This window comes from Aotus nancymaae, unplaced genomic scaffold (assembly GCF_030222135.1).
Source record: "Aotus nancymaae isolate 86718 unplaced genomic scaffold, 86718_ANA_hifiasm-v0.15.2.pri h1tg000029l, whole genome shotgun sequence".
NCBI classification, from domain to species: domain Eukaryota; kingdom Metazoa; phylum Chordata; class Mammalia; order Primates; family Aotidae; genus Aotus; species Aotus nancymaae.
The window spans coordinates 29,862,294-29,886,495 of record NW_026988442.1 but is presented as its reverse complement, the minus strand read 5'-3'; the positions used below and the strand labels follow the sequence as shown (position 1 = coordinate 29,886,495).

General features: G+C 46.6%; 1 long non-coding RNA gene and 1 other non-coding gene across 2 annotated transcripts in view; both read left to right on the top strand.

Moving 5' to 3' along the window:
• The first annotated feature begins 418 nt into the window (after window positions 1-418).
• The window catches only part of LOC135276934 (uncharacterized), a 31,318-nt gene continuing 7,534 nt past the window's right edge, over window positions 419-24,202 (top strand). Inside the window, exons 1-2 of the long non-coding RNA XR_010344482.1 lie at window positions 419-445; window positions 1,194-1,272. This is a non-coding gene — a long non-coding RNA (uncharacterized LOC135276934). The remainder of the gene's footprint in view (window positions 446-1,193; window positions 1,273-24,202) is intronic.
• LOC135277067 (U6 spliceosomal RNA) lies at window positions 11,355-11,461 on the top strand. The gene has a single exon (XR_010344676.1). It is a non-coding gene; the product is annotated as a U6 spliceosomal RNA (small nuclear RNA).

The following is a 24,202-nucleotide window of genomic DNA, read 5'->3' as shown; positions in this document are numbered from 1 at the left end:
GCACCTGGCCCCAGGTACTATTCCAGATGTGAAGGAAATTGTAGTTAAAAAAATTAAAAAAGACAAAATCCTGGAGCTGACATTTGCAAATAAATGAATTTAAGTATATAGTGTGTAAGTGATAAGAGCCATGGAGGAAAGTAAAGCTGGGAAGTGGGGATGGATAGGTGGTGGAGTTAGAAGTGGAGGGAGAAAGCAAATTTAAAACAGAGTAGCAGGATGGCTTCTCAGGGATGTTGGAGGCGAGAAAGTGAGCTTTGTGTTTCTCCAGGTTTAGGGGGCTGGGACTCAGGATGGGCGTGAGGATTAAGGGAGATAAAGCTCACTTGGTGCCTGGCACACAGCAGGGCTCAGAAAGCACCAGCTGCTATTTTAAGCTATTACTCAGTGCTGAGGCCAGGAGATGAAAGGAGAGGAGTGGGAGCAGAAGAGAGAGAATGACTAAGTCAGCTCTGGGGCGGGGGGGTCTGGAGTGTTTCACGGGTGAAGTGACTTAGCGCTAGGGTTGAAGAATGAGTAGGAGTTTGCTAGAGGCATGGCAGGGAGGAGGCATTCCAGGAGACGGAGCTTCACAGGCAGTGGTGTGGGGGCAGGGAAGGAACATGGTGTATTCCCCAGCTGGAGAGTGGGGTGTGGGTGCGTGCTGGGTGGGGGTCCTCTCTGGAGATTGGGACTGGAAACGTAGGTGGGAAGCAGATTGAGAAGGGCCTTGGAGGCCATGGTGCGGAGTTTATGCTGGGAGACTCCACACGTTTAAAACAGGGGAATGAAAGAATCAGATTTGTGTTTTAATAATATCTACTGAGGAGGCAGGCAGCAGGGCAGCAAATTAATGAGTCTTGCAAGGAAGGCTATGATTAAATGGCCAAATGAGTGGTGTGGCCTGGGGGGTTTAGGGAGGAGGGAGAACATCCATTCATGTATTTTTTCATTCATTCAGCACATATTTATTGAGGTCTAGCTAAGAGCCAGGCCCAGGCTAGATGCTGGGGTTACAAGGGTGACAGACAATCAGAAAGTGCACCAATGTGGGGTGGAAAGAGAGGCTGGGTGGGGACTGCAGGAGACCAGAGCTTCCGCATCACAGGAAGGAGTCACCTCCAGTCCATATGGCCGTGGCTGTGTGGGAAGGAGGGCTTTGTAGTGGGCGATCTGATTCTTTAAGAGAGACTAAATTTTTTTTTTTTTTTCAGAGACAGGGTTTTGCTGTACTGCCCAGGCTGTGGTGCAATGAATCCCCCCACCTCAGCTTCCTAGCAGCTGGGACTACAGGTATGTACCACCACACCTGACTAGTTTTATTTATATATATATATATATATATATATTTTTTTTTTTCTGTAGAGATGAGGTCTCACTATGTTGCCCAGGCTGGTCTGGAACTCCTGAGCTCAAGTGATCCTCTCTCCTTGGCCTCCCAAAGTGCTGAGATTACAGGCATGAGCCACTGCATCCGGCTAGAGACTGGACATTTTTATGTGAAACTTCCTGATTTTTAAATGTTGGCAACTGATCAAACAGAGTGCAGTGACTGAAATGAATGGAGCAAGTGTGTGTGTTGCATGTGCGCACACGTGTTCTGCTTAGGACGGGTTGTGTGAAAAGCTCTGAGAAGGTGATATCTAAATATTGTAAGGTGGTGGTGGGGTTCTTTCCAGGCAGAGAGAAGAGCAGGTGCCTAGGATCCAGGCAGGGAAAATCTCGGCATGTTTGAAGAATTAAAGAAAGCTCAGGCCTGGAGTTTTTTTTTTTGAGACACAGTTTCAGTTTCACACTGTTGCCCAGGCAGTGCATGATCTCGGCTCACTGCAACATTCACTTCCCGGGTTCAAGCAATTCTCCTGCCTCAGCCTCCGAAGTAGCTGGGACTGCAAGTGTGTGCCACCATACCTGGCTAATTTTTTGTATTTTTAGTAGAGACAGGGTTTCACCATGTTGGCCAGGCTGGTCTCGAACTCCTGGCCTCAAGTGATCAGCACTCCTTGGCCTGCAATTACAGGCATGAGCCACTGCACCTAACCAGGCCTGGATCTTTGAGTGAAGGAGAAGAATGGCTTAAAATGAGACTGAGGCCAGACACAGAGGCTCATGCCTGTAATCCCAGCTCTTGGGGAGGCTGAGGAGGGCAGGTCACTTGAGATCAGGAGTTTGAGACCAGCCTGACCAACATGGTGAAACCCCATCTTTACTAAAAGTACAAAAATTAGCCTAGCATGGTGGCAGATGCCTGTGATCCCAGCTTCTTGAGAAGCTGGGGCAGGAGGATCGCTTGAACCCGTGAGGTGGAGCTTGCAGTGAGCTGAGATCGTGTCACTGCACTTCAGCCTGGGTGACAGAGCAAGACTCTATCTCAAAAAAGAAAAAAAAAGAGACTAAGCATGGCCAGATTATGCAGCCTCTTGAAGGCCATGACAAGGAGTTTGGATTTTATTTTGAGGTCATCGAGAAGCCATCTCAGAACAATTAGAAATAACTTTAAGATCTGTGGTAGCCGGGTGCGGTGGCTTACACCTGTAATCCCAGGTAAGGCAGGCAGATCACCAGGTCAGGAGTTCAAGACCAGCCTGACCAACATGATGAAACCCATCTCTACTAAAAAAACAAAAATTAGCCGGGCATTGTGGCACACACCTGTAATCCCAGCTACTCAGGAGGCTGAGGCAGGAGAATCGCTTGAACTCAGGAGGTGGAGGCTGCAGTGAGCTGAGATTGTGCCACTGCACTCCAGCCTGGGCGAATGAGCGAGACTCTGTCTCAAAAACAAAAACAAAAAAATCTGTGGTATCTGAGTCAGACCTAGACGATGAGAGAAAAGGAAGAGGTGTTTTGGGCAGGAGCTTGGCAAGAACAAAGGTTTGGCAGAGGTTGATCAAGGTAAGGACAGTGAGGCAAGCGGTTCACACGGTGGGATGTGAAGACAGTGGGAAGCCTTGGAAGATGACATTTGAACGGGGAGGCTGGCGCCATTTTATGGAGATCATCAAGGCAAGGTCTTTCGTCTCTTTGAGATTTTATCTTGTAGGCCTAAGTGTCCCAAATATGCCTAAGGAAAATAATTGTCTTGGGTGCTTATTAAAAATGCAGATTCCAAGTGCCACTTCTGCAATCTCATGTCAGGTAGTCTGGAGTGGGGCCCAGGGAGCCTGTAATTATTATTATTATTTAAGACAAGGTCTCACTCTGTCGCCCAGGCTGGAGTGCAGTTGCACAATCACTACTCACTGCAGTCTCACCCTCCCAGGCTCAAGCCATCCTCCTACCTCAGTGTCCTGAGTAGCTAGGACTACAGGTATGCACCTCCATGCCCAGCTAATATTTTGTATTTTTTGTACAGATGGGGTTTCGCTATGTTGCCTAGGCTGGTTTCAAACCCGTGGGCTCAAGTGATCCACCTGCCTTGGCCTCCCAAAGTGCTAGGATTACAGATGTGAGCCACCGCACCCAGCTGGGAACCTGTAATTTGGATTATCATCCTGGCGATCCTTACCTCAAGCCAGTTTAGGAAATACTGATATAAGTATTCAGGTGTCCTCACAGGTTTTTGACCTGGGAGTCAGATATTGGTGTGTTAAGACAGATTTGAGGAAAGAGAGTTGCAGGCAGGCCTGCATTTGAAGAGGCCACTGGAAGAGGACCTTGCACAGAATGCAAAGGTCTGGACTTAGGCAGTGGAAGGGAACTCTATATTTGCTTTGGTTTTGTTTTGTTTTTGAGACAGAGTCTTGCTGTATTACCCAGGCTGGAGTGTAGTGGCTTGATCTCGGCTCACTGCAACCTCCACCTCCTGGATTCAAGGGATTCTTGTGTCTCAGCCTCCTGAGTAGCTGGGATTATAGATGTGCACCACCACGCCTGGCTGATTTTTATATTTTTATGTTTTTCATAGAGACAGAGTTTCACCATGTTGGCCAGGCTAGTCTCGAACTCCTGACCTCAAGTGATCTGCCTGCCTTGGCCCCTTAAAATGCTCGGATTACAGGCATGAGTCACTGCGCCTGGACAGGAGCTGTATTTGTTCACAAAGTACCACATGCTGGGTGGCTTAACACAGAAAAAGTTCACTGTCTCACAGTTCTGGAGGCCAGAGGTCTGAAATCTAGGTATTGGCAAGGTCGGCTCCTTCTGGAGGCTCTGAGGGACAGGCTGTTCTATGCCTCTCTCCCAGGCTCTGTGTCTGCCAGCAATCACTAGAGTTTCTTGACTGACAGCTGAATCACTCTGATCTCTGCCTCCATCATCACATGCATCATGTGATATTATCCGTGTGTGTGTGTGTGTGTGTGTGTGTGTGTGTGTGTGTCTGTGTCTATTTTTATAAGGGCACAGTGATTGGATTTAGGACTTACTCTAGTGACCTCATTTTAATTTAATTTTTTTTGTGGTGAAGTCTTGCTCTGTCACCCAGGCTGGAGTGCAGTGGTGTGATCTCAGCTCACTGCAACTTCCACTTCCCAGGTTCAAGTGATTGTCCTGCCTCAGCCTCCTAAGTAGCTGGGACTGCAGGCGTTTGCTACCCCACCCAGCCACATTTTTGTACTTTTAGTAGAGATGGGTTTTACCATGTTGGCCAGACTGGTCTGGAACTCCTGACCTCAGGTGACCCACCTACCTCGGCCTCCCAAAGTGCTGGAATTACAGGTGTGAGCCACTGCACCCAGCCTGACCTAATTTTTAATTTGATTATACCTGCAGAGCCCCTATGTCCAAAAAAGGTCTCATTCCCAGGTACCAGAGGTGGAGACTAACCTATCTTTTTGGGAAACACAATTCGGTCTACAACAGGAACATACTGATGGAATAACAATCAAAATAATCATATGATAATGATCACAGTGGCTGCTAACACTGTGCTCTACATTTCACAAGCATTCCATCCTCACATGTTTCTATTGTTAAAAAAAAAAAAAAAAAACAGGCCGGGATGGTGGCTCACACCTGTAATCTCAGCACTTTGGGAGGCCAAGGTGGGCGGATCACCTGAGATCAGGAGTTCAAGACCAGTCTGGCCAAGATGGTGAAACCCTGTCTTTTAAAAAAAAAACAACAACAAAAAACATGGTTAATACACCATGTTTCTATTGTTCAAAAAATAAGAAGAGCAGACTGAGGCTTGAAGAGGTGAGGCTTCCTGCTCAGGGCCTTGTCATCAAGGCAGAACGTTGGCCAGAAAGCACAGTTGAAGCAGGAGAAGGAAGAGGAAACAGAATAGTGAAATGCTTGGAGCAAGGACTGTGGAGTCATACTTGGGTTCTGCCACTAGGGGAGGTGAAATGGCCTCCCTGACTCAGTTTCTTCATCTGTAAATGGGGAAATAGGGGAAGTGAGCTGGCCTCCCTGACTTAGTTTCTTCATCTGTAAAATGGGGATATTAATGGTACCTATCCCTTGGATTTTTCATAAGGATCCAGTGAGATATTTATAAGGGGTTTGATATAGTGCCTAGTATTATACATAGTAAGCTCTCAAAAAATTGTCACTATAATACACATTGTTCAACTATTTGGGCTTTTTTGTTGTTTGTTTCTTTTAGAGACAGTGTCTCACTCTGTTGCCCAGACTGGAGTGCAGTGGCGCAATCACAGCTCACTACAGCCTCGACACCCTAGGCCCAAGCCATCCTCTCACCTCAGCCCCACAAGTAGCTGGGACCCCAGGCATGTGCCACCATGTCCAGCTAATTTTATTTATTTGTGGAGAGGCAGTCTCACTATGTTGCCCAGGCTGGCCTCAGCTCGGGGGCTCAAGTGAACCTCCTGCCTCTGCCTCCTACAGTGCTGGGGTTACAGGCAGGAGCCATTGCACCAGGCTCTTCAGCTATTAAGAGACAGAGGAGGAGTGGATAGATAAGCAGAAACCATCGTGGGCATTCACACAAGGGGAGGAGGCTACTATCATCCCCATTTTAACCTTTAAGTTACGTGTCGCCTGAAAATTAAGGAGGAAGAAAAGCCTGAAGGGATTTTTGAAAAGCTCCTTGGCTGGCACTTAATACATTCTTTAAACGGCTGTCCCAAGACTGGCCAGAACATGTATTTGGAACTTTTGGAAGCAAGTCAGTATAGTGATAGGAATAAAAGGCATAGCATTTGAGGAAATGAGGACCACAGGGACAAATGGCAAGGAATCAGTGATGACTGGAGGCAGCCAGGAAGAAAACAGAAAAGATGAAGGAGGATTAAAATGTGCAGGTGTTGGCCGGGTCCGGTGGCTCACGCCTGTAATCTCACCACTTTGGGAGTCCAAAGTGGGCAGATCACGAGGTCAGGAGAGCGAGACCAGCCTGGCCAACACAGTGAAACCCCATCTCTACTAAAAATACAAAAAATTAGCTGGGTGTGGTGGCAGTCACCTGTAATCCCAGCCACTTGGGAGGCTGAGACAGGAGAATCGCTTGAACCGAAGAGGTGGAGGTTACAGTGAGCTCAGATCACACCATTGCACTCCAGCCTGGGTGACAGTGCGAGACTCCGTCTCAGAAAAGAAAAAATGCAAGTGCAGGTGTTGTTTCTAAAGGTACATGTAAGCCGGGCTTGATGGCTCGTGCCTGTAATCCCAGCACTTTCAGAGGCCAAGGCGGAGGATTCCTTGAGCCTAGGGGTTCATGAGCAGTCTGGGAAACACAGTGAGACCATATCTTAATTAATAAAAAATTATTTTAAAATTAAAAATAGGTAAGTAAAGGTACATGTACACTCTCATTTCATCTTTTTGGTTTTTTTGAGATGCAGTTTCACTCTGTCTTCCAGGCTGGAGTGCAGTGGCACAATCTAGGTTCATTGCAACCTCTGCCTCCCGGGTTAAAGTAATTCTCGTGGCTCAGCCTGCCAAGTAGCTGGGATTACAGGCATGCACCACTACACCTAGCTAATTTTTGTATTTTTTGGTAGAGACAGAATTTCACCATATGAAAGAGTTCCAGGCTGGTCTGGAACTCTGACCTCAAGTGATCTGCCCACCTCGGCCTCCCAAAGTGCTGGGATTACAGGTATGAGCCACCATGCCCGGCTTCTCTTTCATTTTAAGGTGTTGGGTACATACTAGTTTGCTTATGACTTTCCCAGTTTTCGTCCTGAGAGTCCCAGGAAACCTTCCAGTCCCTTGCAAACCCTATTTTATCTTCATCAAAACATATGGATTTAGGTACCGTTATCATCCTCAATTTACAGATATGGAAACAAAGGGACAGAGACGTTAAAGAGCTTGACCAGCATCACACAGATAAGTGGCAGAGCTGGTGGTACTCAAATTCGAGCAGTTGGGTTCCAGAGTCCTCACCCTTTTGTATTGCCTTTTGTATAGTCAAATGAATTTCAATTATTGGTTTAAGACTCTTTCTTCCACCAGGCATGGTGGCTCACACCTGTAATCCCAACACTTTGGGAGGCCAAGGTGGGTGAATCACAAGGTCAGGAGATCAAGACCATCCTCCCTAACACGGGAAAACCCCGTCTCTACTAAAAATACAAAAATTAGTCAGGCGAGGTGGCACGCACCTGTAATCCCAGCAACTCGGGAGGCTGAGATGGGAGAATCGCTTGAACCCAGGGAGGCGGAAGTTGCAGTGAGCCAAGATCATGCCACTGCACTCCAGCTTGAGCGACAGAGCGAGACTCAGTCTCAAAACCAAACCAAACCAAACCAAAACAAAACAAAAAAACTCTTTTTTCCTTTATGAAATACATCATTTTCTTTGGGACCAGAAAGCATGCCTGTGTCTTTTTCCTCCTGTCCTGAGATAATCCTACAGGTAAAAAGTCAGTGGAGAGTCAGGTTGCAAGGCTTGTTGGCTTCCAGGAGCCTTCTAGAAACATAATATCCTCCCGGGGATCTGCCCCGCAGCCCCAGCGTCTGATCAGAATTCCTCATGGGATTTTTTAAGGAGGAGGAAGAGTGGTTAACCATGGAGAAGAGTTTCCAAAATGAAAATAAACCAACAAACAACCGGACTTGTTAACAGGGATCCAGTGACTTCGCCTTTTTAACTTCAACATGAAGGCAGGGAGAACGAAATCATTTATAGAACTCTTTTCTCCCCGAGGAGATATTTAAGAAGTGAACATATTTTTTTGAAATTTAAAGGAATGCCAAGTTGATGTAAAATTATACCAATGATGACAGAAGCTTGAGAACAACAACAAAGCCGGCCAGAGTGGATGCCCACGGTTTGCGGCTGAGAAACCCAGGGAGGACAAGAACCAGGCAGCCTAGAGCGTGAAACTCACAAAATGGGGTGATGGGAGCACAGCAGGGAGCCTCTCTGAGGTGGGAGAGCTTGGAAGGGGGAACTTGCCTTTCTGGCTCTCTAAAATGAGACCCTGGGCCAGGCACAGTGGCTCATACCTGGAATCCCAGCACTCTGGGAGGTCAAGGTGGAAGGATCAGTTGAGTTTAGGGGTTTGGGACCGGCCTAGGCCACATGGTGAGACCTCATCTCTACAAAAAATTAAACAAAACTAGCCAGGTGTGGTGGCACACGCCTGTATTCTGAGCGTTTTTGGAGGTTGAAGTGGGAGGATCGCTTGAGCTCGGGAGGTGGAGGCTACAGTGAGCTGTGAAAGTGCCACTGCACTCCAGCCTGGGTGACAGGGAGATCCTGTCTCAAACATTGTGCCCTAGGGCTAAATGCTGCTCACTCCTCAATTTCGTCATCCTGGGGTAAGTAAATAAATGAAATAAATAAAAAGTAAAATAAAATGAGACACTGAGAATAGCTACTCAGAGAATTGTACTAAGAATTCTACCAAGCTGGGTGCGGCTCAGCTGGAATCCCAGCACTTTGGGAGGCCAAGGAGGGAGGATTACTTGAGTTCAGGAGTTTGAGACCATCCTGGGCAACATGGCGAAATTTCATCCCTACAAAAAATACAAAAATTAGCCAAGCGCGGTGTTGCACACCTGTAGTCCCAGCTGATTGGGGACTGAGGAAGGAGGATCACTTAAGCCTAGGAGGTTGAGGCTATAGTGAGTTTGTGCCACTGCACTCCAGCCTGGACAACACAATAAGACTCTGTCTCAAAAAACACAACACAAAACAAACAAACAAACAAACAAAACAGCAAAGAGAGAAAAATTGGAATTCCACCAGCACTGGTCATGCTGGCTCATGTGTGTAATCTCAGCATTTTGAGGGGCTGGTGTGGGAGGATTGCTTGAGCCCAGGAAGTTGAGGCTGCAGTGAGCTATGATTGCACCACTGCAGTCCAGCCTGGGCCACAGAGCAAGACCCTGTTTGTTTCTTTCTTTTTCTTTTCTTTTTTTTTTTTTTTTTTTGAGACAGGGTCCTGAGTCTTGCTCTCTTGCCCAGGCTAGAGTGCAGTGGCACAGTCTTGGCTCACTGCAACCTTCACCTCCTGGGTTCAAGCAATTCTCTTGCCTCAGCCTCCCAAGTAGCCGGTACTGTAGGTGCCCGCCACCACTCCCGGCTAATTTTTGTATTTTTAGTAGAGATGGGTTTCACCATGTTGGCCAGGATGGTTTCAAACTCCTGACCTCAGGTGATCCACCTGCCTCAGCCTCCCAAAGCGCTGGGATTACAGGCGTGAGCCACCACACCCCGCCCCAGGTGCCTTTAAGTATAAAGGAGACCTACTTGTTTCTGGGAGCAGGGTGTGCCTGGCACTTTTCTTGAGTGAGGAGTCTTTGCTCCTATTTAGAGGCAGCAACTTTAGGTGGAAGGTGTTTCCCGAACAGTTGAAGCACTTCAAGGTAGATTTGAGGAACTTGTGCCCTAGGGCTAAATCCTGCTCACTCCTCAGTTTCATCCTCCTGGGGAGTGTTCAAAAGCCTCCACTTAGAACAGTAGTACTTGGCTGAATGTGGTGGCTCGCACCTGTAATCTCAATACTTTGGGAGGCTGAGACAGGAGTTTGAGACCAGACTGGGCAACACAGCAAGACCCTGTCTCTACAACAAATTTAAAAATTAGCCAGATGTGGTGGCATTCGACTGTAGTATCAGCTACTCAGGAGGCTGAGATGGGAGGATTGCTTGAGCCTGGGAGGTTGAGGCTGCAGTGAGCCATGACTGGACCACTACACTCCAGTGAGACCCAGTATCAAAACAAAAACCAAAAAACAGCAGTCCTTAAAATAGGATGTTTGTGCATATGAGCTGTGTGTCCTGTTACTTGGTAAAAATGGTAAGGAAGATGTTTATCTTAGTCTACTAACCTAGTCTGAGTTTTAAAACATGAGCAGTAAATATTGCTTATTATTTATATGTGGCTCTTTTTTTTTTTTTTTTTTTTTTTTTTTAAATAGAGACCGGGTTTCACCATGTTAGCCAGGCTGGTCTCAAACTCCTGACCTCAGGTGATTCACCTGCCTTGGCCTCCCAAAATGCTGGTCTTTTTGGTATTTTTTTGTCTTTGTTGATCAGTTCTATGACTTGGGGGAGAAAGTTCTCCCACTTCCATCTTTAAAACAGGAGGGTGCAGCTTTAGTGATGTGCTTATCAAGTCTGGCCATGAATTTGACGTCCTAAGCTCTCACCCTTTGAATGGCTCTAAATGAGAAACCTGGATTCTGGGCATTTTTCTTCATGTGGCTGATTCACTCACACTCATACAGTCATTCCTTCAGTGATGAATTCGTTCCTACACCAAACATGGAGCACCTGCCACAGCTGATTTTTTTCTTTAAATTCTCCTTTACTTAAATAGAGACAGGGTTTTGCTATGTTGCCCAGGCTGGTCTCGAACTCCTGGGCTCGAACTCCTGGGCTCAAGCGATCTGCTGCCTTGGCCTCCCAAAGTGCTGGGATTCCAGGCATGAGCCACTGCGCCTGACCACCTGCCTCAGTTTAGACAATGATTCTCTCTGTGGCAACCCAGTGCCTCTCAGAGTGCTAAAGTACTGGTTTTTAAAATTGTCCAACTGTTGCAGGTGGATACTGTTGTAAAATATAAAAAAAAATTACCAGAAAAATAAAATTTTAAAACCTCAAAGACATACAAAATACAAGTTTTCATTTTTTAGTTTAAGATTCAACAGAGGCCAGGTGTCGTGGTGCACGCTTGTAGCATCTATCAACTACTCAGGAGACTGAGGCAAGAGAATTGCTTGAACCCTGGAGGTAGAGGTTGCAGTGAGCCAAGATCTCGCTACTGCACTCTAGCCTGGGTGACAGAGGGAGACTCCAGCTCAAAAATAAACAAATAAACCAAGAAACCAACAAGAAAGATTCAACAGAGTATATTTTGAGTAGCATTGTGCTTGAGGGCACAACTACAATACAGTGTGATAAATGTCCCCATATATTTGATATCCCAGGCGATGGGAACATAAATAGTTTTATGGGAGCCCATAGGATTCAATTATCTGTGTAGTAGATAAAGCCTTAAAGATTGGATTCTGGTGCTTGGCTCAGCAGCACACCTACTCAAATTGGAAGGAGACAGAGAAGATTAGCATGGGCCCTGAACAAGGATGACATACAAATTTGTGAAGTGTTCCATAAAAAAAAAAACACAAATTTTTAAAATTAAAAATCGGAGTCCAGGGGCCTCAATGTCTTTGCTTGTTAGATAGTCTTCATAAAGTTGGTGGGTGAAGGTGAAGCACCAAGCACTAGATACACTGAATGTGAGGAATTTTAAGCAAATCTCTTATCAAGTTCCATTGGTAGTTTAATAACTCATACTCGCTGGGTGCAGTGGCTCACACCCATCATCCTAGCACTTTGGGAGGCTGAGGTGGGAGGATCGCTTGAGCCCAGGAATTCAAGACCAGCCTGGGTGACATAGAGAGACCCTATTTCTACAAAAGAAAAAAAAAACGGAGACCCTGTTTCTACAAAAAAATTGAAAAAAAAAAAAATAAGCCGTGATTGCACCACTGCAGTCCACCTGGGCAACAGAGCAAGCCCTGTCTCAAAAAAAAAAAAAAAAAAAATGTCAAGAGCTCAAACTCCTTACCCAAACTGACTTGCCTTGTAGAGCATTCTACAGATGAAAATATTTTGAAATAATTTTTATCGTCTGGGCGCAGTGACTCATACCTGTAATCCCAGCATGTTGGGAGGCCGAGACAGGTGGTTTGCTTGAGCCCAGGAGTTTGAGACCCAGGCTGAGCAGCATGGTGAAGCCCAGTCTCTACAAAAAATATAAAAATTACCCAGCGTGGCGGCGTGTACCTGCAGTTCCAGCCACTCAGGAGGCTGAGGAGGGAGGTTTGCTTGAGTCTGGGAGGTAGAGACTGCAGTCAGTCATGAGCCATGATCATGCCATGACTTGTGACAGAGCAAGACCTTATCTCAAAAACAAAATAACATCTTCAGGAGGTCAAGGTGGGAGGATTACCTGAGATCAGAAGTTCAAGACCAGCCTGACCAACATGGTGAAATCCCGTTTCTACTAAAAATACAAAAATTAGCTAGGTGTGGTGGCGGGCACCTGTAATCCCAGCTACTGGGGACGCTCAGTCAGAAGTGCTTGAATCTGGGAGGTGAAGGTTGCAGTGAGCAGACGCTGCGCCACCGCACGCTAGCCTGGGTGACAGAGCGAGACTCCATCCCGAAACAACGATAACAACAACCACCCAACAAAATAATAATAATAATAGTTTTTATTATAAAAGTAGAGCATTTCATAGGGAAAAAAGAAAGTCTCTCCTTACATTTTCAAGTCTTTTATTATGCATGTGCAAATAGAGCAGTGGGCTCACACCATGTATACTTTGTTTTGGTTAAGGAACCTTTCTTGTTACACTCAATCGCACATCACTGGTGATGCTTTCATTTTACCACCTATGCGCCTTCCTCATTCTTTTAGTGGCTGTTTACCTTCCCAAGGTTTAGGTGTATCACAAGGCAGTCTTACGATAGATCACTGTTACTCATAAGGGTTGCAGTGAACATCCTGTGTGTATGTCCCATGCACTTATGTGTGTATTTCTTTAGGATAGATTCCAAGAAGTGAGTGGGTGTGTCCTTTTTTTTGTTTGTTTTGAGACGTAGTCTCTTTCTGTTGCCCAGGCTGGAGTGCAATGGCATGATCTTGGCTCACTGCAACCTCTGCCTCCTGAGTTCAAGTGATTCTCCTGCCTTAGCCTCCTGAGTAGCTGGAATTACAGGCGCCCACCACCACACCTAGCTTATTTTTGCATTTTTAGTAGAGATGGGATTTCACCATGTTAGTCAGGCTGATCTTGAACTCCTGACCTCAGGTGATCCACCTGCCTTGGCCTCCCAAAGTGGTGGGATTACAGGTGTGAGCCACAGCGCCTGGCCTTTTTTTTTTTTTTTTCCTGAGACAGGGTCTCACTCTGTCATCCAGGCTGGAGTACAGTGGTGTGGTCATAGCTCACTGCAGCCTCGACTTCCCGGGCTCAAGGGATCCTCCCACCTCAGCATCCCAAATAACTGGGATAGGACTACAGGCGTGTACCACCACACCTGGCTAACTGGTTGTACCCTTTTAAAAAATTTTGTATGCACTGCCAAAATCATCCTCCTGAAAGATAGTACTGATTGTGATCAGTTGTTAACATTGGAAAGTTCAATGTTGAACCTGCCTCCGCTTCTGTGGGTCAAGAGTCTAAACAGGGGAAGAGCTTGATCAAGTTCACATGGTGGGAGGGTAAGCCAAGGACACAGCCTCCAAACTCTGGCAGGGTTCCAGTGTTCCTGTCAACCTCTTCAAAGCCCTGTGGCTACTTACCTTGTCTGGTAAGATGCCCTGCTCAGAATCAGGTGGGAAGGCTTTCAATTCGTGTCAAATACAAACCTCCGTTCTTGAGATTGTCTCTTCAAGTCCCTTGTCAATAGTCAAAGATGACTGCCAAAAAAAAAAAAAAAAAGTCCCTTGTCAAATCATCCTACAGGTATAGCTAGGTAGAGGGAGTGAAGCACAAGCTTTTGAAGGCAGCCACCTTGAGTTCTGATCTCAGCTCTGCTCTGGCTGTAATTGGGGCATGCTGCTCCATCTCTATGCCTCAGCTTCCCCAGGTTGGACACAGTAACCTTCTCACCAAGGAACTGCGAAGGTAGAATGAGAACAATGTGTGTGAAAGGCTCCCAAGAGGTGTTTGTTTCCTTCTAGGTCCTTCTTGTGGAGTCAGGATGGGGATCTGTGGTTGAGGTTTCCAACAGAGGGCACTGTCTGAGCTGCAAATGGGGAATCAGAGACAGAGAAAGGAGTGTTAGTAAGAAACTCCAAAGGAGCCAGCGTATTCCTAGAATTTCAATTTAACTGAGGTCAGAGTCATTTTACTCATCACTGCTGCCCAGTTTTTAGGGTGATATGGAAAGATAATGTTTCCTGCATTCGGAGGTTATTTAAGGACAAGAAGTGGCCGTGTACCAAAATTCCACAGACACTCCCTACACTTTAAACCCTCTCTGAACTCTTTGTGCCCTAAGTATTATAATTTGTCTTCCACTGTCTATCTCCCTTGTAATCCACCTCTGTTAATGACTCCACTATCTCTCCAGTCATCCAGGACTCTATCTTTATTTTGAATCTACATGGCTGCCTGGTTCAAAACCTCTAACACAGTCAGGTGCAGTGGCTCACACCTGTAATCCTGGCACTTTGAGAGGCTGAGGCAGGAGAATACTTTGAGACCAGCCTGGGCAATATGGCAAAACCCTGTCTCTACAAAAAGCACAAAAATTAGCCAGCATGGTGGTACATGCCTGTAGTCCTAGCTACTTGGGAGGCTGAGGCAGGAGGATCACTTGAGCCTGGGGGGGTTGAGGCTGCAATGAGCTATGATCATGCTACTGCACTCCAGTGTGGGCGATAGAGTGAGACCCTGTCTCAAAAAACAAAAACAAAACAAAAAAACAAAAAAAACCTCTAACACACTGGTCTTCCCCTGTTGGCATGTAGCAGCAACCCCAGATCACACATTCATCACCTCCTGCCAAAACTAAAAGCCACATCCAGAGGGGTTGCAGGAGGCCTCTGCTGAGAGCTGCAGGGGCAGCAACCCGCCCTGTCCCCTCCCTTAGTGGTGTACTCAGTCCTTTCCAGGGTCTCCAGGCTCTGGCCCCAACCCCGTACCTCTGGTTTCCATAATAATGGCTGCCACTTGTGGAGAGTTGACTGTAAAGCTGAGGCCTTTCGAGGTATGATGCCGTTTAATTCTCACAACCATCCTAGAAGATACAAACTATTATTATCCTCTGTTTACGGATGAGGAAACTGAGAGCCAACAGGGTGTAGCAAGTAAGGTCACACGGCCAGGAAGTGGTGACATTGGGATTTAAAGCCCTGTGGGTTTTACCTCTGTTTCCCAAACAGTGGTCCCATCATCCCCCAGGGGTGTGTTAAGAGGGTCCCATGAAATGTCAAAAATAGCAATGGCTTCTGTCTCAATGTTTATTTATTTTATTTTTCTGAGACAGGGTCTCAGTTGCCCAGGATAGAGTGCAGTGCTGCGATCTCAGCTCACTGCAGCCTCAATCTCCTGGGCTCAAGCCTCAGCCTCCGGAGTGGCTGGGACTACGGGTATGTGCCACCACAACCAGCTGATTTTTTTTTTTAGAAACAGAGTCTGGCTCTGTTGCCCCAGCTGGAGTGCAGTGGCAAAATCTCAGCTCACTGCAACCTCCGCCTACCGGATTCAAGTGATTCTTGTGCTTCAGCCTCCTGAGTAGCTGGGATCACAGGCGTGCATCACCATGTCTGGCTAATTTTTGTATTTTTTGTAGAGATGGGGTTTCACCATGTTGGCCAGGCTGGTCTAGAACTCCTGACCAAGAGAAAAGAAAAGGAAAGAAAAATGGAGCAATGATTCTATGTACAACTGTCCTCGCCCATGGGGAAGTACTAACAAATAGAAACCTGAAATTATGTCTTCTCACCTCTTAGAAAAAATTACCAAATTATAAAAATAAATGTTTTAAAACACAACATGCAGGGATTCAAACTGTAGTAGGCTTCAATAAAAGGTGGCTGTTAGGAGGATGGTCCTTTCACTAGAAAATACGCTCCATGAAGGCAGGCCTGTGTCTCCTTTTACTGCTGGGTAAACTGTTTCTGGCACATAGGAGAGGCAAGAATTATTCGTTGAATGAGTGTTGATATGGTTGTCCCAAGGATGCGATGCAAATTTCTGAACTTGGTCTCTTTAGGAGAAACTAAGTCATGACCAAGATTTTCTTTTTCCTTTTTTTTTTCTTTTTTTTGGGACTGAGTTTTGTTCTTGTCGCCCAGGCTGGAGTGCAGTGGCACAATCTCGGCTCACTGCAACCTCTACCTCCTGGGTTCAAGTGATTCTCCTGCTTCAGCCTCCCAAGTAGCTGGGACTGCAGGCATGCGCCACCACGCTCGGCTAATTTTGTATTTTTAGTAGAGATGGGGTTTCATCATGTTGGTCAGGCTGGTCTCAAACTCCTGACCTTGAGTGATCCACCTGCCTCAGCCTCCCAAAGTGTTAGGATTACAGGTGTGAGCCATAGCACCTGGCCGATGACCAAGATTTTCTGCCTTTTATAATTTGTGGCACACTCTCTCCTAATTATTTCATATAATCCTTATAATCATCTTGTTTTGTGGCTGGGCGAAGTGGTGTTCCTTCTTTATAGGGAGGTTCAGAGAGGTGAAACGCTGTGCTTAGGATTCCACAGTAAATGCCAGAGACCAGGTCTTTTGGACCTAAATCCAGTTCTCTTTCTACTTTCCTCCACTCTCAACGCACCAAAGGAGGTCCAGAGATTGGTGACTAAATTGATCAAGTTCGGATCCCCCATCTGCTGTGAAGTTTTTTTCTGTTTTTGTTTTTAAGAGATGGGGGTCTCACTAGTTGCCCCGGCTAGAGTGCAGTGGCACGATCACGGCTCACTGCAGCCTCGACTTCCCAGGCTTAAGCGATCCTCCCACCTCAACATCCAGAGTAGCTTGGGCGGCAGGCACATGCCACCATACCTTGCTAATTTTTAAATTGTTTTGTAGAGATAGTGTCTTGCTATGTGCCCAGGCTGGTCTTCAACTCTTGGATTCAAGCGATCCTCCCACTTCAGCCTCCCGAAGTGCTAGGACTACAAGCGTGAGCCACAGTGCCCAGCCAAGGAGTGAAGTTCTGATTGGCCCCCACTTGTTTTTGTTTGTTTGTTTTTCTTTCTGAAAGTGAGTTTCACTCTTTTTGCCCAGGCTAGAGTGCAATGGCATGATCTCGACTCACCACAACCTCCACCTCCCAGGTTCAAGCTATTCTCCTGCCTCAGCCTCCAGGGTAGCTGGGATTACAGGTGTGCGCCACCACACGCCTGTAATCCCAGCACTGTGGGAGGCTGAGGCGGGCAGATCACCTGAGGTCAGGTGTTTGAGACCAGCCTGGCCAACACGGGGAAACCCCATCTCTACTAAAAATACAAAAAATTAGCCAGCCGTGGTAGCGCACACCTGTGATCCCAGCTACTCAGGAGGCTGAGGCAGGAGAATCGCTCGAACCCAGGAGGTGGAGGTTGCAGTGAGCCGAGGTCATGCCATTGCACTCCAGCCTGGGCAATAAGAGCGAAACTCCGGCTCAAAAAAAGAAAAAAGAAAGAAAGAAAGAAAGTGAGAAAGAAAGAAAGAAAGAAAGAAAGAAAGAAAGAAAGAAAGAAAGAAAGAAAGAAAGAAAGAAAGAAGAAAGAAAGAGAAAACATAAAAATAATAAAGAAATTATCCTTGACTCCTTCGCTTCTCTCACGCCCCTTCCACATCCACTTTTGTTGGCTTGACCTCCAATATATATCCAGAATCCAACAATTTCTCCCCACGTCCATATCTTCTATCCTGTTCCAAGCCGCCGCCGTCTCTCGCTTGGACTACAGTAGCAGCCTCTTCTCTGGTCTCTCCGCGTTTGCTCTTGTCCCTCTCCAGCTGATTCTGCACCACAAGCCAGAAGGATTCTGATAAAACCTGTCAGATGGTGTCCCTCATCCGGTCAAAGCTTTCTGAAAGCCTGTTATCTTATCGCATTCCGAGTCAATGCTAAACTTACAATAGTCTTCCACCTCCTGTGATCTTTCCTCCTTTACGCAATCAGCTCCACACCTGCTCCCTCCTCCAGGGCCTCTGAAGTTGCCTCTGTCGCTCCCTCAAGCACCGCAGCTCTCTGCTTCAGGTCAGATTCTGGACTATTTACTTGCTTTGTTTGTCTGTCTTCCCCATAGAACCTGAGCTCCGTGAAGACCTCTGTGAAAAGCATAGACTTAGTTTTTTTTCCTGCTTTATTTCCAGTATCTAAAACAGTTTTGGTCAGGCACAGTGGTTCACGCCTATAATCCCAGTGCATTGGGACCCCGAGGTGGGAGCATTGCTTGAGCCCAGGAGTTCAAGACCAGCCTGAACAACTTAGAGGGACTCAGTCTCTGCAAAAAATACAAAAATCAGCCATGCATGGTGGCATGCATTTGTAGTCCCAGCTACCCTGGAAGCTGTGGCGGGAGGATTGCTTAAGCCCAGGAGGTTGAGACTGCAGTGAGCCAAGGTTGTGCCACTGCTCTCCAGCCTGGGTGACACAGTGAGCCCATTTCTTTCTTTCTTTCTTTCTTTCTTTTTTTGAGATGGAGTCTCGCTCTATCACCAGGCTGGAGTGCAGTGGCAGGATCTTGGCTCACTGAAACCTCTGTCTCCCAGGTTCAAGCAGTTCCCCACCTGAGCCTCCTGAGAGTAGCTGGGATTTTTAGTAGAGACAGGATTTCGCCATGTTGGCCAGGCTGGTCTCGAGCTCCTGGCCTCAAGTGGGCTCCTTGCCTCAGCCTCCCAAAGTGCTGGGATTACAGGTGTGAGCCACTATGCCTGGCCTATTATTTATTTTTATTTTTTGAGACAAAGGTCTCGCTTTATTGCCTACTGGAGTGCAGTGGTGCAAACATGGCTTACTGCAGCCTCCACCTCCTGGGCTCAAGCAATCCTCTCACCTCAGCCTCTTAAGTAGCTAGAACCACAAGTGTGTGCTACCACGCCTGGCTAATTTTTAAGTATTTTGTAGACACAGGGGTCTCACCATGTTGCTCAGGGTGGTCTTGAACTTCTAAGCTCAAGTGATCTGCCTGCCTCGGCCTCCCAATGCATTAGGATTATAGATGTGAGCCAACTGCACCCGACCAGGACTTTTTCCCTGGCAGTTAAAACCACAAGGTAAAGATTCAGAGATTTAAAAAAATGCATTATATAAAAAGGATTGTGTCTCAACAACTGGAATCCAAACAGAATGAAACAAAAATTCAACAAATATGTAATTGGTTTTGATGCTTATTGCTCAGAGCAAAGTCAGGGAGGTTAGGCCCCAGAAAGAACCCACATCTCATATTTAATACTAAGCAGCTGTCGTCACTCCAATTGATATATTGTTCACAGATTATGGTTTCTCTGGCACCTAAAATATACACACCCTCCATCCCTATATATGTGTCAAGAGTCCTTAATCATCTCCTGTGTAGGGCAGATTACATTTCCCTAACAATGAGCACAATTTCTCCCTCAAGAAAACTTGTTACTGTAAGATTTGAGAGACTGGATTGTGTAATACAAAACAGAGATGCGGAGAGGGGAGTTTTCTGGTTCAAGAGGAAGGATGACTTGATTGTAAAAATAAGGTCTGCATGCCATGAATTGGCCTGAACTCACCTGTGTACCTCTTTTTCAAACAGACCTGAGGTTAAAAACTGGCCAGCAGCCAGGTACGGTGGCTTATGTTTGTAATCTCAGCACTTTGGGAGGCCAAGGCTGGAGGATCTCTTGATCCCAGGAGTTTGAGACTAGCCTGGGCGACAGAGCGAGACTCCATCTCAAAAAAAAATTTTTTTTTGAATAGACGGAATCTCGCTCTGTCTCCCAGGCTGGAGTACAGTGGCACTATCTCAGCTCACAGCAACATCTGCCTCCTGGGTTCAAATGATTCTCCTGCCTCAGCCTCCTGAGTAGCTGGGATTACAGGCACGTGCCACCATGCTTGGCTAGTTTTTGCATTTTTGATAGAGACAGGGTTTCACCATGTTGGCCAGGATGGTCTCAAACTCCTGACCTTAGGTGGTCTACCTGTGTAGGCCTCCTAAAGTGTGGGGATTGTAGGCATGAGCCACCGTGCCTGGCCTGTCTCTACAAAAATTTTTTTAAAAACAGCTGGCATGGTGGCACATGCTTGTAATTCTCCTTGCTCCTCGAGAGGCTGAGGTGAGAGGATCACTTGACCCTGGGAGGTTGAGGCCACAGTGAGTTATGAATGTAACACTGCACTCCAGCCTGGGCAAAAGAGCAAAACCTTGTCTCTTTTTTTTTTTTTTTGAGACGGGGTCTAAATCTGTTGCCCAGGCTGGAGTGCAGTGGCGCCATCTCGGCTCACTGCAACCTCTATCTCCTGGGTTCAAGCGATTCTCCTGTCTCAGCCTAATGAGTAGCTGGGATTACAGGCACCCGCCACCACACCCGGCTAATGTTTTTTTTTTTAATTTTTGTATTTTTAGTAGAGATGGGATTTCACCATGTTGGCCAGGCTGGTCTGGAACTCCTGACATAAGTGATTCACCCACCTCGGCCTCCCAAAGTACTGGGATTACCAGCATGAGCCACTGCGTCCGACCGACCCTGTCTCTTAATGAACAAAAAAACAAAACTGACCAGTCCCTTCATAGCTGTGTGACCTTAGGTATAAGTCACCTGGACTCCTTTGAATCTTGGGTCCTATTAAAAGATGCTACTGCCTCACAGAGAGGTTGTGAAAAATGGAAGGATATGCTTTTCAGTTAGTTTTGTTAGCATAATTGTTGTTTCCCTTCTTACCTGGCCAAACAATCCCAGCAAACCTGGTCACCTCCTAGCCCCATACCTTGGCTGGTGCAATTCCTTCTTCCTAGGCTGCCCTTTGAATTTTTGTATGCTTTATGCTGACCTGCAAAGTTCTGCTTAAATGCCGCCTCTTCCAAATTCTTCCTGGATGCCACCAGTCAGAAGTAATTTCTCCGAGCTCTTATCTTATCAACCCTCTCTGTTACAGCAGTTAGCACAAACTGCTTCCAACGCCATGCTGCCAACATTCCTGAGAATGGCACCCCCTCCAGCAGCTGCTCAAGCCTCAAGCCAGGCTCGTTCCAAAGGCCTCACCCTTCATCAGCTTTAAAGCCGTCTGTGTTTGCCCATCTCCGGTTTATCTTCCACGGTGATCCTCCTCAAACGCACACCTAAAGCCACAGTGATGCCTAAAGCCCTCAACGGCTCCAGATTAGCCTAGGTGTGCCCGCCCTATCCCTCCAGCTTTGTCTTTGTTTTTTGACTATCATTCATGTGCCATAAAATTCACCCTTTTAAATTGTACAGTTCAGTGATTTCTCTTTTTTGTTTTCCTTGTTTCTTTTTTTAAATTTACAGATGGACTTTTTGCTTTTGTATGTGTTTTTTTGTTTGTTTTTTTTGTTTTAAGAGAGGATTTTGCTTTATTGCCCAAGCTGGGGTACAGTGGCTAGATAATGGCTTATGGCAGCCTCAGTCTCCTGGACTCAAGTGATCCTCCCACCTCAGCCTCCTAACGAGGACTACAGATACATGCTACCACATTCAGCTAATTTTTAAATTTTTTGTACAGTGGAGTCTTACTATGTTGCCCAGGCTGGTTTCAAATTCCTGGCTTCAAGGAATCCTCCCATCCCAGCCTCCCAAAGTGCTGGGATTACAGGCATGAACCCAGCCTTAGATGCGGTTTTCAGTATATTCACAGAGTTGTACAACTATCATCACTATTTAAATCCAGAACATTTTTATAACCTACAAAAGATGCCCCAGACCCACTGGCTCTCACTGCCCGCTTTCCCCACCCCTGGCCCCCGGCAGCCACCCATCTACATTCCATCACTCCAGATGTGCCTATTCTGGACATTTATTTTTTTTATCATTTTTTTTTTTACCGGTTTTCTTTTTTCTTTTCTTTCTTTTTTTTTTTTTTTTTTGAGATGCAGTCTCGCTCTGTTGCCCAGGCTGGAGTGCAGTGGTGTGATCTCGGCTCACTGCAACCTCCACCTCCTGGGATCAAGCAATTATTCTGCCCCAGCCTCCTGAGTAGCTGGGACTACAGGCATGTGCCACCACGCCCAGCTAATTTTTGTATTTTTAGTAGAGACGGGGTTTCACCATATCAGCCAGGCCGATCTCGAACTCCTGACCTTGTGATCCACCCGCCTCGGCCTCCCAAAGTGCTAGGATTACAGGGATGAGCCACCGCGCCCGACCTTATTCTGGACATTTCATATAATTGGAGCCGTACAATAGGTGGCCTTTTGTGTCTGGCTTCTTGTTCTTACCATAATGTTTTCAAGATTCGTCCCCATTCATTGTAGCGTGTATCAGTAGTTCATGCTCCTCTGGCGGAACCGTATTCCATTGTGTGGGTGGGCCATACTTATTCGTTCCTTAGTTGATGAACATTTTGGTTGTTTCCACTTTTTGGCTATTATGAATATGCTGCTACGAACATTTGTGTTTACGATTTTATGTGAACATATATTTTCATTTCTCTGAGGTGTATACCTAGGAGTGGAATTACTGGTTCAAATTGTATTCTATGGGCTGGTCGTGGTGGCTCATGCCTATAATCCCAGCACTTTGAGAGGCTGAGGTGGGTGGAACACCTGAAGTCAGAAGTTCAAGACCAACCTGGCCAACGTGGTGAAACCCCAAGTCTGCTAAAACAAAATACAAAAATTAGCTGGGTGTGGTGGTGCGTGCCTGTAATCCCAGCTGCTCAGGAGGCTGAGGCAGGAGAATCACTTCAACCCTGTAGGCAGAGGTTGCAGTGAGCCAAGATTATATCATTGCATTCCAGCCTGGATGAAGATCGAGACTCTACCTCAAAAAAAAAAAAAATGTATTCTATGTTTAACCTGTTGAAAACCTGGAGACTAGGGCTAGGTGCAGTGGCTCACGTCTATAATCCCAGCACTTTGGGAGGCTGAGGTGGGTGGATCAGGAGGTTAGAAGTTTGAGACCTGACCAACATGGTGAAACCCTGTCTCTACTAAAAAAATACAAAAATTAACTGGGCGTAGTGGCACACGCCTGTAATCCCAGCTACTCAGGAGGCTGAGGTAGGAGAATTGCTTGAACCCAGGAGGCAGAAGTTTCAGTGAGCTGAGATTATGTCACTGTACTCCTGCTTGGGTGACAGAGTGAGACTCCATCTCAGAAAATCTGGAGACTATTTTTCATGGCGGCTGCATGGTTTTGCATCCCCACCAGCAGTGCATCAGGGCTCTGATTTCCCCACATCCTCCTCTGACCTCACCTCCCGCTCTCTGAGCTGGAACCCTGTACCTCCTGTTAGTTCTTACGTCAGCATGGCTCATCCTCTCACACAGCAAAAGCAAGTGCTCGAGGATGCCTGTGGTTTCAACCCTACCAGACCTAGTGCCTCTTGGTCTACCCTGAAAGGAAATTCCTAAATAATATGACCTACCTACCCAGATCATGAAAAGATGTATGTGTAATTCTCAAACTACAAAATCGAGGAGAATAAATGGAAAGTCACTTATAATCAAATCATATGTACTTTAATGCTGGAAGATCTAATGAAGTAGCCAGGTGCTTGAACTCACGGTGGAAACACTTTGCCGGTGACAGTGACCACTGCAGGTGTGGGGCATTGCAGGCTGAGTGGAGTGGCTGCCAGTGCCGTTCCTCCAGAGCCCTGAGCAGTGCTTGGTAAATTCCTGAGCCAAATTAAGCACAGGCCTCTCTCATTTTACACGGTCATTACATTCCAGGAAAATTTCGTGTTTGTTAAAACTATGCAAACAGCGCTCTGTATTTATATGTAAAATGGAGCCAGATTCTAGATTCACCTAACCCTCCTGGTAGGAACCACCCATGCAGGTTCTCCCCTCGTCCTCAAACATTCTTCCCTCCTCTTCCATCAGGGCACTTCACCGGCTCTTTCAGCCCCCACGATTTTTTTTGTGTGTGTTTTTTTTTTAACATAGAGTCTCGCTCTGTTGCCCAGTCTGGAGTGCAGTGGCTCAATCTCAGCTCACTGCAACCTCTACCTCCCAGATTCAAGTCATCCTCCTGCCTCAGCCTCCCAAGTAGCTTGGACCACAGGCATGTACTACCATACCTGGCTAATTTTTTAGTAAAGATGGGGTTTCACCATGTTGACCAGGCTGGTCTTGAACCCCTGGCCTCAGGTAATCTGCCTGCCTTGGCCTCCCAAAGTGCTGGGATTGCAGGTGTGAGCCACCATGCCTAGCCAGGCTTCCATCTTCTAGTAGGCTAGCTCAGGCTTCT